We start from the raw sequence: 15345 nt of genomic DNA, 5'->3' as shown, positions 1-15345 counted from the left end.
AGGTTCAGGCAATGTGAAGAACCTTTTGGACAAACGTTTGAGTTTGGAGTCTTAAAACCAAATCGTTATCCGGATTACCACAGATCGATGCCTCGCTGCGTTCATGAATATCGGAGACATCACTTGTAGGATAATGAGGCTAATTTAAGACGTTAAAATCTTTGGCTTATCATTTGAATAAAACACAACAGCAACTTTGACTAGTACTGCACAGTATTACAATCATCGTTGGTATTTGTTGGATCCAAGAAGAAAAGATACAAGTACTACAATTAGATGGTTCCTTTTCATTCTCAACTATGAGCGCACTGCGAAACATATCATAATGTTCAATGTAGATCTAAAAGAGAGAGAAATAGTTTCAGGAGTTCCGAGGAGCTCGTAAAGGCATCGTGCGTATCACATGGCAGGTGATAGAGCTGAGGGAGCTGGCGCTACAGTGCAGCGCAGAGTACACACAGACAGACAGTTAACACAGGTCAGGGCACCTTGCGCGCACGACTGCTGTATGTACGCGTAATGGCGCGTTTGTGCCCTCTCACTTTATCTTCAAGCGTCTCCCAGAAACGCAGTTAAAGGATTTGTTTGGACTGCGCGTCAGAGGGTCGCACAACGTGAGTAACATGACTTTAATGTAGTAGTTTCCCCGCATCTCTAATACATTTAAACTCCAACTTATTTTTGTGTGAAAATAGCTTTTTCATTTCGGTAATTACATTTTACAAGTTGTTGTTTTGCTGCAACAAAAAAAGCACCAAATATTTGACAAGTTGTCTAATTCCTGAGTAATTAGCGTTCAATATGTGCGAGTTAAAGTGCGGCTAATGTTTTTGTCTTCTTTTACTTAAAAGTGAATTTGTGGTCCGAGGTTCGCAGATAGTGCTTATGGTGGCACTCAGTTATGTCAGGAGAGACTTCAGCACAGCCTGTATTTCAAATATTGTATTAAGTCTTAAAAATGCTTCAGTGATAATCCTGCTGGGGTTGTGCTGCGAGCATATCAGCCTTTCTATTAAGAGTAATTGGCACATAATGGGACAGTATAAGTATACATGGTTTGTTTTCTTCCTTGTACATGCAAAATGACAACTTCTTTTGTTAAGGCGGAGCTCTGAAACCAAATAATGAAAAATAAATGTGCAAGCTGTTGTGGCATACACGGGTGGGCGGGGCTAGCTTCAAACAGAAAAGCATAGGCTGAGGAACTTAGCATACGCATAAAGGTAATATGCTGCTGTTGCTGCTGCCGTAAAAAGGTATTACATAGGTATTTTTGATTGGTCCTTTCACCTTACTAACTTCGCAGTAGAGACGAACTTTGCATTTTGCAGATCAGTGACCTCCGACACCCAGTCACTCAGATCTTCTACAGAATGTAGTGATGAAGTCTGTATTCTGAGTCACTACATGGCACAAATGCATGACACACCTAACAGACGTGGGTACTTTAAAAACCCTCACCTCGCCCACTGAGGGCCGTAACAGTACCATGACAGTACCCTATTTCCACTAGTAAGTGATTTCCTGTGAAAGTGAGGCAGTTTTATACCGTAATGACTGTGGACAGAAATATGATAGAAAAAAAAAGCAAAATTATGTCAAAGTAAAGGTCAAGTATGACACAAACTGTGCAACATGCTGTAAGTTTCTAGCAAAGCTGAAATAAGTAGTCAAATGTTCGGTCCCAACAGGGAGATGTTACGAAAATAGCGCTTTGGGTCTTTTTACACAAAAAGGGTTTGGTGTGCTTTCTTGGAGTATGATCTGCTCTTAATTCCAGCTCAAATAGATGCTAAACCTCTTCATCTTTACAGAATATCACATAGTGGGCTGAAGCTTTTCTTAGAATTTACAACAAGAAAGTTTACACAAGCCAGAAATTCCAAAATCGTCCCCGTCACCCTTAATTTTGCCTACATTGTATATCCCATTATATATATTTTTCTACATAACAACAAAATGCAACATGGTCTGTTGGAGACAACATGGTAGTTTCACTGTGACACGGGTGTTTCTCCGCTTGCTTGCTCAGTCATGTACTGTCAGCTCGGAGCTATTAAATGATGTTTAGTTGCACCGACACATGCTGTGTAATTGCAGATCATCAATTTCTGACAGCGTGAGTAAAATGGAAAGGGGGCGGGTGAAAGAGGGGGGACGCTGATATGCTAACAGCAGAATATCAAGGTTGATGTGTGGCCCCCCTTCGCTGAAGCATCTGTTCCATCTAAGGCTGGAGACAGAGTACACACACACACACACACACACACACACATGCACGCATAAACATCACAGACATGAGAGAGCTGAAGGAGCCTCCTGCCAGTGAATACATCAGGCCGGTGCCTCCTTTCTGTTGCAAATCTCATTTTAAAAAGAGACGGAGTTGAAAGGCATCATTGCCGCTGACGACAGTGAACTGATTAACGCTGCTGAGGTTGGCACTTGGGTGGCATTAGCACACGGAAACAGAAGAAATGCACACAGGAGCTCAGCTGAAGTGGCAGTTGATAAAAGCCCTAAATTGGTAACATTTATTGTTGCAACAGTTTATTTTTGACAATAGCGCTCATCGGCTTGTCGTGATAGGTTTACGCAGGGTGCACACACACTGGGTCAAGCAGATGATGGCACTCATTTCTGTGATCAAAGCTGCTCGTCTAAGTCCCAGAGTGGCCATGTTCAGATGATTGCTCTGTCATCTTTACAGCCGCTGCCGTCCACGGCTATAGTGTAGTTCCACTGCTGCTTAGAGGGAGAGACAAAGGAGAAGAGGAGAGATATGGGTGAGAGGAATGAAAGCGAAATAGCAAAAAGAGGAAAAGCGTAGAAACCTGAAAAGACAAAGTCAGGCTGTTAATCTTGCTGAAGTGAAGGAGTGAAAGAAAAGTGTCAGAGAGAGAAAGAGGAGAAACTCTGGCTTGTCCGAGGCGATCTTTGGCTTTCTTTGTCGAGGAATGTGAAGAGGTGTTAGAGAACAGCAGAGGCTAGATGCTGCTCATGCTGTGTTGTCCCATTTAAGAGAAAATAAAGTAGTAAGAAATTTGCAGATTCCAGGAGGAATAAGCAGAGCAGAAAGAAGGTAAACGAAAGGATTAGGTTTTTCTTTGGTTTTTCAGCCGTTATTTTGCTCCTTCTCAAATCCTCGCTGCAGCAACGCAGTGTGCAAGGGATGAGTTAAAGGTTTAACATTTGATAAAAGGGAGTACTGTGTTGGTGGAAGTGCTCAGTAATGTGTAAAAATATGCAAATGTATCATGTCAAAGTGTTATGGAACTTCAGCACATCTTTAATCCTCCTACTCGAGTGCAATAAGTGTGCAGCCTGCGGTGTGTGGATACTGGAGGCTGCTCTAGAAAGGAGGTAAAACTAATGACTCACTGAGGGTGTTTGACATTGTTTCAAAAACCAAGCATGGCTATGTTTTTTGAGGATTTCTGACCTGCCAAAAAGAACCTCCGCCTCTCAGGTGTGATACCAGGTGATGCTTATGACTATAATTCCAATGTCTGCGTCCACCAACCAGCCACAGTTTACTATATGTCCACGAATTGTGCCTGAGCCTTCCAGTCATTGTGACTTACACTCACACTTGACACTTTATTAGGCACACCTTGCTAATAACAACCCTCACCCCTCTTTTTCCTTGAGAACTGGCTTAATTGATCAAGGTGCAAGATTTGGGTCCATACTGGCATGATAGCATCACGCCGTTACAAAAAATGGAGACACTGTGGTCATGGCCACTGAGAATAATGAAATAGGCTGGGTGTTTAAACAATGCTCGGCTGACAGCAGGATGTATCGAAGCTTTCATGTTGTTCATGCCAAATTCTGACCCTTCCATCTGAATGTTGCGGCACAAACTCATTGGACCAGGCAACATATTTCCAGTCTTCTGTTGTTTTCATGATCCTGTGGGAACTGCAGTCTCAGGTTTTTGATCCTAGCTGACAGGAGGGGCACCTGGTGTGGTCTTCTGCTCCTTCTTTGCCCATCTGCTTCAAGGTTCAAGCTTTTGTGCATTGAGAGATGCTCTTCTGCATAACTTTGTTTTCAAGACAAGAGTGGTTATTTGAGTCCTGCTTTGTTACTGTAAAACTCCCCCATTAGCTTTTGTATGACAGCCTGAAATATCATTTTTATGCTCATTATGCAACTTGATCTGATTAAGAAAAAAAGGTGGGGGGTTGTTTGAGGGGGTTAAAGCAGCTAACGTTTGCATCGAGGGTTTATCATTTACCCTTTGAAGAAGGGTAGATGATAAACGGGGCACAATAAGATTTAAAAGCAAGTAAAAAAGTCAAACATGTTTAAAAATAATAGCCCCATATGAGGGGGCAAACCATACCCGCTCTGGTGGCTCTTTGTGCTGTCTCACCTGCCTTCCTAGAGGCAGGGAAAGAAAAGACAGAAGGCTAATAGGCAAGTGCAAATGTAGAAAAATAAAAGCTGTTTGTTAAATGAACATTACAGTAAACTTATATTCATACGTATTGATTTACAGTGTTATTTAAGTGGATATCAAGAAAAGCCATTGAAGATAAAAGCTTATATGATTTGATTTTGGTAGGTAAATCTTGTTGAGTTGTTCTGAGACTGTTAGATGGCACTGCACTTGAGCAATTTTGTCCACTTTTCTGGATTAATGGGAGTAAACATTTGTTTTTTAAGGGGTAATACGTTCAAGTGTTTTGTACTGAAGCTGCTCGGTTTTTTATGGCATTGAAACACTCATGCACATGCATGGGTCTGGGCATGTGAGCGAGTCAGTGATCAAATCTCACAGTTAGACTTGTCAGAAATGATATCAAACAAAGCAGCTGATGAAGAGAGCAGAGAGGAGGTGAAGAAGAGCTTTACAGGGCAATAAATCGGGAAGTAAGGAGAGGGGAGGTGCACATTTAAGGTAAAGAGTGGTGAGTTTAAGGACACTTTGACAGCAGGAGTTACGTAATAAAGTGATTCATTTAATGAGATGCCAACTCCTAGGTAGATTGTGACATAGTGTTCACGCGCACTTTAATGCTGCAGACCAGCGAGCTGCCAGAAATCCTGCTTTTATAGATAATCAGTTAATCAGATGCTTGATTGGCAGCACCTGACTGCTATTTACCTACTAAATTCCAATGAAGCACTAGTGGTGTGTTCACTGCATAGAGTCCTATAGTCTTGATTATTAATATATATTAGTATAAAGAAAAGGTATTCAGAGCAACATTTGCACTATTGGTGCATGGATATTTTTATATTTTATATTAAATAAGTCTTCTTTTCTTTTCTGTTTACATCTTTGAGTAGAAGAAAGTAGAGCTGTGTTGATATCAGATTTTCACAGACCTCTCTAAGAAACTTATAGTGGCTCAAGATTTTAATAGAAATAATAATTTAATAGCAATAATGCTGTGATTCAAACTAATTTATCTAGAACTTGGTTTATTGTTCTTTTTTTTAATGTTTTGGATAAAACATTTAAAAAAATGCAAAAACTGTTTGGTCTTTGAATCTTGCAGCACGTTATTGCTTCATCTCCTCATGAACAGTGAAAATGGTCAGAATACAGCGTATACCTAAACCTACAGTGATTCCTTTGAGTGACTGACATTTGCTGGGAGTGTCCACAGCAGTATGTGGCTTTATGTCCTCCGCTATGTACACAGATGGACTGCTATACAGTTCATCTGTGTACATATGTATACATCAGTACATCTCTCCGTAGTACATCTGTATATTTGCTCTTTGTATAGCAATATAAACATCTATATACTCCATTATTTGTACATAATCTGTACATAACTATTCCCACCTTTTATACTACCCCTTTCTGTATATAATCTGCTCTTATTGCACTTATTGCTCTTTGCACTTCTAATTAGATGCAAACTGTATTTCATTAGCCTGTATTTATACATGTGTAATGACAATAATGTGGGATCCTTGTACTTGTACCACATAGACAGTTATTTTTATGTATTTTCTTCTGATCCTTCAGAATTTGGTCTATAAAAAACAAGTGTGTGATGTGTAGAAAATGCAGAGATATGTGTTGTGTATCAGCCTTATAATGTCGAGACAATGTTTGTGCCCTTATTACCCAGCCCAATGTCTGCCAGCAGTGACTCTGTAAGGACAGTAAAATGTTAAAATGTCTATAAATAAAAATGTTGCCCTCTTTATCCCGATTTTTAAATAATTATTAATAATAAAAGCAATGATATCAAATATTTTACCATATTATGACATTTTAGCCTTTTAGCTGCGCTGCTATGCTGTGTTTCAGTTACTCTATGAATTTGGCTTTTGTTTTCATTTCTGCTTCTGTGCTGTGAGGATATAATCCTCATCCTAGTTTAACTAAGTCCAGTACCAATATTCACTCCTGAATACTTGGCCAATGTCAATATTTGTATTGGATTACATTTCAGTGTAGTATTTGCCTCTGCTCTATCCTCTGATGCAAGAATCGGAGACGCCCGCTGTGTTCACTGCAGCGGCTGAGCTCTGTGCTCAGTTGTTTTATTCCAGGAATTTGACCACTAGTGTTGTTTAAGCGTCACTTTTTTTGTTTCACTTGGGACTTCAACAAGTAATAAAATAATAAAGACAAATTTATAAACACACAAGAATGGGTTGCAAATATTTGGCCCAATTACTTGCTCTTTTGATGTAACTGAAGCTTGAGTGTGAAGGAAGATAATCCTGTAATTTTCCTCTTCAAATCAAAATGGAAAACTGGACGTGTTGCGCTGTGTCTGCCCAGGAAGCAGTCATGTTGAGTGTCCATAAAGCTTTACATTAAGGTTGAGTAAGCTGAAATTAAATGAGTTTGTGTGTCAGACTGTCTGCGTGTCTCCTTCAGGATGACATTTACCTGAACCACACAGAGCTTCTCATGCGGCTGTAACATTATCAGGTAACGTGATCCGTCTCTGATCATGTCCAGATAGCTTGTTAGGAGGTTGTGACTCGGACTCTGTGTAACCCTAGTCTGCTGCAGCCGAGGTGCTGGCCTCTCGCACTTCACTGCTTCTTCCTGCTCGATGTGCTCGACTTTAGAAGCTTAGAAGTTTTTACTATCCTGCTAACTTGTGTTTGGTGTTTTATTTACTCAGTGGAAAATCGTTCTTTTCAGCCTGAATTTGTATGGAGGGTAATAAGGATGCCAGTTGACTGCACTCGACCAGGCTGGCGGCCAGAATCCTTGAGCTCCATCTGAATCAGCTGCAAAGCACCAGTTGGCTTGCTCTACTGGGACACACATAAAAAACCGAATTGATGCATAATCAATTCTTCATGTCATAGTTTGAGGGTCGTGCAAATTTGTGGACTATCTGTGAAACAGGGAACTAGGAGGTGGTCTTCAACTGTGGGAAAACTGGGAAACTATGAGAGTAATGGACAGCATAGAGGTGGTTAGCCAGTTAGCCTTAACTTTGTAGCAACGTTGTGATACTGTATGTAATATTATATACAATGTATATTAAAAAAAATTTAAAGTTACATATAGCTCCAAACTGTAACTGTAACTGGAAAAAGAAGATGGGGAATTTTGAAGAGGAATCATGAGAAAAATGCTGTTTCTGCTTCTTTGACCTCCTTCAATTTTGCACTTGAAGGTCAGCGTACTGGTCATGACATGCTGCTTGTTACTCTGAAAATAGAAAGTGTTGTCCTCGGCTAAAGGAGGAGGAGGATGATCACAGTTACATCATTGAAACTGGATCACAAGGTTGGACAGATCATTTACCAGGTAGTTAACGATCACACAAAATGATGCTAAGAGTTCTGGGAAATGTTTTTAATTCAGTGTTTTGGATTGTTAATCCAAAATTATCTCTCTTTTCACCTTTTTATGCCTTGCAGACGGTGGCAGGTCTCTGTGGTTGGCGCTGTGGGTCTGTTGAACGATCACTATATTGATCGCCATTGAATTTGGTCCTGATCTTTAAATACACTTCACTGACACTGGTAATCCTCCAGCTTGAAATGTAGACACATACCTTTTGGGTGACAGCTTTAGAATAAATTGGCATCAAATATGTTATTGCTGTAGTGTCCAGGTCGACTGATCAATTGATTTGTAAACAAATTGTGATTGGTTCCCTAAACCTTTACAGCGCAGTGGTTCAGTATTCAGCACCGCCGCCTCGGGTTCTCGGGTCTAACCTCCTGGTTGACTGGGTCCTCTCAGTGTGCATTTTGTACATTCTGCCTCTGTATGCTTTAGTTTCCTCTCAAAGTTTAAAGATGTGCTTGTTATGGTTAACTGTTTAATCAAAACTGGCTGTAGGTGTGGAGAGTTGGTGGTTGCTTCTCTGTGTGCTGCTAAGCCTGTCCAGGCTGAACCTTCTCTTTACTCTGAGCTGGGATAGGCTTCAGGATAAAATGAAAACTGGCATCTTCAGAATTTGTTTCATTAAAAAACTGTATAAATGAATTGTTTTTAAGTCATTCAGCTTTTTAAGGCTAACTGGTAGCTTGCACTCTGAGCCTGTGCTGGTCCCCCTGAGCCCCTGTGTCCTCCTTTGATGACGTTACATTTTGGCTTTTCTGCACCTTTGTTCATTATATTGCTCAATAAAGTGGTTTATACTTTGCTAAACAATGGTAACTTTATTATTCTGCAAAATAAACCTATTTTCCCATCAGTGCTTATCCTTTATCTGGACTAATTCTGTATAACTACACGAAATTGAAAAGTATACCAAACAAACAAAGAGCTTTGGTCACAGGGGGCCATGAGAAGCACATTCTTGTGTTTTGAGTAAATATCACAACTTTTGTGTACTTAAGTAAACTTACTTGTGATTTGTAACTCTTATGGTAGGTGGAGTAGATATGAGAAGTGGCAAAGATGCACTATTTTCATATACCGCAGACAGATTTAAGTGGTTATTTGGAAACAGATGTATTATTAAACAGGGAATTATTGTCTGTCTTCAGTATCCTACCAAACATTTTGTTAAGTAGCTAATTACACCTGCAGGATTCCTTACTCCCGTTGAAAATATAACATTTTTGCTTTGCTTTGCCTTAAGCAGGTTACTGTTGGAGTAAGTAGAGCTCGCATATAACAAACAATCACCATTTTCAGGGCACGATGCCTGTGTGCCAGTTCGTCCTGTCATGTTTTCTCTGTCATGTCATCAGCTTCATCACATGGCAGAATGAGTGCACGATCTTATTGTGGCCTCACAGGGACTCTGATTGGCTCGTTTTTATTCCCTCCTAAGTGCTGATTGGTTAGTCACGCCTGTCACATGAAGTTGTGGCCATCTTTAACGTGTATGTATTAACTGCTGTTGACATGTTGTTTTTACAGCACTGGCTTGCTGACACTGGTGTTTGAGCTCCCTGCTGGTTTCTGCACCCGGGGCCACATCAGGGCTTCAGAATGAGCCGGAAAATCAAATCCGAGTTTGCTTTGGAAAGACAAAACTTCGTCCAGCTGGACTTCCTAGTCCAGGTGTTGCTTCAAAATAACCCTGTAATTTTTTTTAACTGGGTTAACAGCTGGATGAGAGATTTTTTTTAAGTTTACTATTATGAGGATGACTTTATTTTTATTTTAGTTTCATATATTTACTTGAGGCAATTAAATGATGTAACCAGGCGAAACAACAACATAAATATGCTGAATCCATCATCTATAGTCTGAACACTTTCCCCCATAAAGACGACATTTGAGGACCTCCCTGTGCAGTTAAAGGCGAGTTTAAATAACTCTTTCTGGGCTTTTGCAAGGGTACTCGTAGTTGTACAAGCAGAGATAACCCTCACTAATTTCTAATGCACACCCAGTCGGTTTGTCCTGGAAGCAGACATGAAATATGACAGAAACTGCTCAGTTCAGAAAGTGGAAACAAAGGTTACGTCTAATAGGCAGCCTATGGGAGAAGAGTTAAGGAAATCACTTGAAATTCTTGCATGAGTAAACCTACATTAGCTTAAAATGCTTTGTCTTGAGCATAATGATCTGCTTTATTGCTGCTAAGTTGTGTTCTTTCGTGGTGTGTTTTGGATGCTGTTTCTGGAACAGAGCAAAGCAAACCAACTCCTTTCCATGTTGCAATGTTTTTATTGTATTTAAATTAATGCCAGAAATGAGGAGTGCACAGGGTGGTAGTAGTAGGAGTGTTATTTTTTTTTCTTTAACCTCATGCTAAGAATGAGGTTAGCCCATAAACTTCTACCATATGTTTTCTCCTTTGTGCGGGCAGGTTTATAGCCTCTTAAATGAAAATTATAACAACAGTGAATCTACTGTAAGTTGCACAAAGCTTAACTTAGCTGATTACATGCCTACGCTGAGAAAAATATAAAGGCAGTGTTGTGTGAGCAGTAAGGGTGTCACAGTTTTACCAAACCAGAGTTTATGCAGTCACTGTAAAAAAACAACAGCAATAACGCCCTCTGTCATTTCTGAGGTTTTACATATCAGGATGAACATCCATTCTTCCTTCAGCTTCCACTTACGTAATTTGGGGCCGTGGGGAGGCTGGAGCTTTTCCCAGTTGGCATAGGGCGAAAGGTGGGCTACATCCAGGACACGTCACCAATCTGTCGCAGGGCTAAACAGAGAGACAGACCGCCAACCAATTTAAAATCACCAATTAACCTAACCCCACTAACTGCATGTCTTTAGATTGTAGGAGGAAGCTGGAGTACCTGGAGAGAACACAGACACAGGGAGAACATCCACATAGAATTACCTAATACTTATCAAGTCAGAAAATTAATTACAAAAACCTCAGATGAACTAAAATATGTAAAATATTACACATCGTGTTTTATTTTATTAAAACTAAACCTATAATAAAGAAGCAGAGTTTGAATAGCTAAGTGCAGCCCATGATTCAGGAGCCTGGAGAGCTGGTTTTTGCAGCAATAATATGAAAAAATAGTTTTCTGTATTTATTGGCCTTTCATATTGTTGTGGAGGAATTTTGGCTTGCTATTCTTTATATTCTATATCTTAGTTCATTCAGGTTTTCGGGTATTTGTTTGCGCACAGCCAATCAGGTTGAGGTCTGGACTTTGACTGGGCCATTGCAACAGCCTGATTCCGTTCTTTTTCAGCCATTCTGTTGGAGATGTGCAGCTGGGCTTGGGATCATTGTCCTGCATGACCCAGTTTGGGGACAGATTTTATCTGTCAGAAAGATACTCTCACATTTGACTGTAGAAGACTTTGATATACAGACGAATTCACGGTCAGCTCAGTGGCTGAAAAGTGCCCAGGTTCTGTGACTCCAAATCATCACCCTTTCATCCCCATGCTGAGCTTGTATGAGGCGCTTGTGCTGATATGCCATGTTTGCTTTTTGATAAATGTGATGCTGTGTGATATCGCCAAACATTTCCATTTCCACTGGTCTTGTCTGTCCAAAGGATGTTGTTTCAGAAATTCTTCTGGTTTGTTCAGATGAAACTGTGCTGAACAGAGAGTTTCTCCTGGTAACCCTTTCAAACAAGCCATACCTGTAGAGTCTTTCTCTACTTTTACTGTCATGAACTTTAACAGTTAACATGCTAACTGAGGCCTGTAGATTCTGAGAAGTAGCCCTCGGCGGGATTTTTTGGGAATGTCCCCTCCTGGTCAAATTGGCGGCTGTCTTGAATGTTTTCCACTTGTGCATAAAGTTTTTTGTTGCAGAATCATGAACTTCAAATTGTTTGCAAACAGCCTTACATGTCTTAGGTGTTGTGTGGCTGACAAAGGTAGGACCCAAACGCAGGACTCAGAACACAGACAATAAACTAACAGGTGTTTTTTTTTATTAAACTAAAGTACAAAATAACAACAATAGGAAACTAAAACCTTTGCCACAACAAGGAAAACATACTAAGGCTACGTTCACACTGCAGGTCTTAATGCTCAATTCCGATTTTTTGATCAAATCCGATTTTTTTTGTCTGCTTGTTCACACTACAAATAAAATGCGACAGCAAACGCGCTCTAGTGTGAACGCTCAAAGCGGCCCGCATGCGCAAAAGAAGACGTCACACACAACGAACTCCGTTTATACCCTGAGCAAACAATATTGTTTGACTGATGACCGTTAATATAAAGACTTCCGACTTTACGTTTCCCAATTTTTGCTTTAAGTTATTTTGTTATTTACATAATAATGTAAATAACCTAATAATGATCCTTATTGCTGTTTTAGAGGAGCAGTGCTTCAAAGGATAGTTGCAGATTTCTGTCAGAATCTACAGATTATACAGAACAAATAAAATGTTCACGTTTCTCCAACGTTGTCTTCCCAACAGTTTCACTGACATCTACACTGGATGGCCAGGAAGCGTTCGCGATGTCTTCTCCGGCGCTGATAATTGGCGTCTGTCTTGTGTCAGTGACGTAGAAGACGGATTTAATGCGACATGACCATTCACACAGCAGTCGCTTTCTGAAACATCGGATATGTATCGGATTCAGTACCACATACGAAAGTGACCCAGATCGGATGTGAAAATATCGGATTTGTGCCGTTCACACTGTCAGACCATGATTGGATATGGGTCGCAAAAAATCGGATTTGATGCGCTTTCGCCTGCAGTGTGAACGTAGCCTTAGAGGGAAAACAAAACAGCAAACAGAGAGAAATGCAGACAATATATACACAAGGAGGATAACGAGGGAAGAGGCCACAGGTGGGAACACAGCTTACACTAATCTGACTGACGGGAATACACATGAAACAGAAGACTATCAAAATAAAACAAGAAGTACAAACACTGACACCGAGACTAAGGTGCATGGGCCTGACACAGGGACCGGAGAGAAACATACACGAAGACAAGACAGACTGAGGAGGCAAAGGAACGAAACACAGAGCCTAATTTTGAGAGTGATAGGTACCAGATGATTTTTAACATATAACTTAAAGAGGATGTGCTTATTATTATCGTAATTAATATTATTCTTTCTGTCTTCCATTAAACTTCAGTTTAATTGTTTGTTTCCGCTCGTCCGCTTATCACCTGAATTATTATGATAGCTTTCACCAAACCAGTATATTTTAAATACAGTATGTCAGGAATTCCCAAACTTGAGAATGCCGTGGTTCGCTTTGGAATCTTCTGCTCACCCAAACCTTTAATTAGCAATGACACCCAGTTTGTGGTTAGGCTGCTGGCCATGGTGCTTTGCCAGCCTCAACACTAGTTATTGTATAACCAAGTCCCAAAAGCAGTCTTTGAATGTTGCTTTGCCACTTTGTCTTGTGACTTATTAATATAAAACCAGTCGGCTCTGATTCCCAGGTCATCCAGCAAAATTACTCGCCAGCAGTGGAATAAATGAGCAGTGGAAAAAACCCCAGACAAATTAAGCCTTCATTATAAAATTATTTTGTCCATACACATAAATGCATAGCTTGTTTCTTAAGCCCAAAACAATTTAGGTGTCTTTGCTAAGTCCTGCTTTTTTCTGTAAAGATAACCTCACATGTTGCGTTTATGATTTTCTTTTCATATGCTCTAATGTAGAGGAAAAGGTTGAGACATCCTTAAGAGTTTGGGGCCAACGAACCAAAAGAACAACATCTGTCCCATTTTCCTTCAGCAAAAGCTGCTGGAGTTGCAGATTAAAATCATAGATTATAAAAAGCAAACTCCCAAACAGAGGCTTTGTCCATTGGAAGTAATGCTGACTGAAATTTTGCATCGAGTTACACGACTAGAGGAACAGGCTAGACAGGAACTATATGAAGTAACTGAGCAATCAGCTGGCCCACCTGGAATTTAGCTGTTGTTTCCTTACAGCTTTATCAGTGTGATGATCAAGTGATACTTTTTAAAGTCTAAACAAAAAGTCTGATTCTGGAGAAGTGCCTTGCCATTTTTTGAGGGGGTGGGGGTGTTATTTTCTATATTCTTTCTATTTAAACTGTGGCCGCTTTGTAGAAAATCTTCGGCAATCAAACCTTTTGACAATTAAATTGTGACTTTTGCTTTTCTGCTGCAAAGCTGAGCATTTTAACATGGGAGTCTACAGGGATTTACTTGCTTTTGGAAACAACCTTCAGTGGCCAGTAGAGGAACTGCAGCTTTTTTGCACTTGTGGATTTGTTCAATCTTTCAGTCCCAGAAGCTGATACTTAGGATTTTCATGCAAAATTTCTGTAACCGTTGCAGCAGAAAGAAACGCTAATGTTTGAATACAAATAGCAGAGTTGGAAGAAAGACACGGAGACATAGAGAGAGAAAGAAGGGAGAACTAAAGGACAGAACAGGGAGCGTCCTGGTCTTAAATGTCAGTGGTGCTGTCGCGTTGATGTTAATTGGTAAAGAATCTGGTGTTTCTTGTTGGCTCTGCTCCACGCGCACACACACAGTTGTATTTACCCTCTGTGACAGCAGGGGCCTGGGGGGGTTAGGTCTGGCCTCTAGCTGGTGACACTAATCTAAACAGGCTAAGTCAAATGAGGAGGAACGGTAACCCCCTCCCACCACCACCTCTGCGTGTGTGTGTGTGTGTCTCTTTTGTCTAAGTGTTAATGTTTAACTGTGTAGGTTCACAGGCATTCTGGCTTTTCCTGTTTGCACAAGCCCATCGCAGTAATTGTGTCTTGTGAAGGTTTTGGTGACGCTGGAATTTCTGACTTAGTCGTTCCCATTTTGCAGCAGCTTTGATGGCTTTCTAAAAAATGTTTGACAGGAAGCTGAGATTGGGACCTCTGCTGTCTTCTTGTTTGGAGAAGAAGTGCATTTCTCCAATGTTTTTAATCTCTGAGTAGAAGGCTAGCGTTAGGTCAGTGAAGGTAGAATAACCTGACGCACTTATGTAACTGTAAACATGTTTTTAAGGAAATTTCATCATTTGCATTTGTGATGTATGCACATCCAAATGTCTCGCCCAGAGGCTGTGCATATGTGAACATGTTGGAATAATGTTCCCGACCTTCTGTTCTTGTAAGGCAAATTAGAAAGCAAACTATCCAAGCAGCGTTTTTCTCAGCTCTTCACGCTCCTCTGTAAAATATCCCTTTGTATTAGAATCAAAAGTGTAGTGATGGGTGAACCCAGCTTTGTACTGATATAAAAACAAATACTGAGATGGTTTGGACATGTGCAGAGGAGGGATAGTGGATATATTGGATGAAAGATGTTGAAGATGGAGGTGCCAGGCTGGAGGAAAAGAGGAAAACCCCAGAGAAGATTCTTGGATGCTGTGAAGGAGGTCTTTCAGAGGGCTGGTGTTGGTGTAGAGGATGCTAGGCTGTGGCAACCCCCAAAGGGACAAGGGACTGCAAATGTAAAAATATGGTGCTAAATGAGTTTCTCATTTATCGTCAATGTCAGTAAATGAAGCAGTAACCCAGTGATGGATGAAACTGTTGG

At 40.5% G+C, this 15345-nt stretch overlaps 1 protein-coding gene across 8 annotated transcripts in view; it reads left to right on the top strand.

Annotated features, from left to right (window-relative positions):
- Positions 1-421: 421 nt before the first annotated feature.
- Positions 422-15345, top strand: part of ppfibp2b (PPFIA binding protein 2b) — a 93399-nt gene continuing 78475 nt past the window's right edge. For all 8 annotated transcript variants that reach the window (XM_026172758.1, XM_026172756.1, XM_026172752.1 and 5 more), the window contains exon 1: positions 422-614. The gene's annotated coding sequence lies outside the window, so the exon portion shown is untranslated. The remainder of the gene's footprint in view (positions 615-15345) is intronic.

The sequence above is a fragment of the Astatotilapia calliptera genome, chromosome 7, assembly GCF_900246225.1.
Source record: "Astatotilapia calliptera chromosome 7, fAstCal1.2, whole genome shotgun sequence".
In the NCBI taxonomy this organism is placed as follows: domain Eukaryota; kingdom Metazoa; phylum Chordata; class Actinopteri; order Cichliformes; family Cichlidae; genus Astatotilapia; species Astatotilapia calliptera.
The sequence above is the reverse complement of the archived record's forward strand: the minus strand, read 5'-3'. Positions and strand labels throughout refer to the sequence as shown.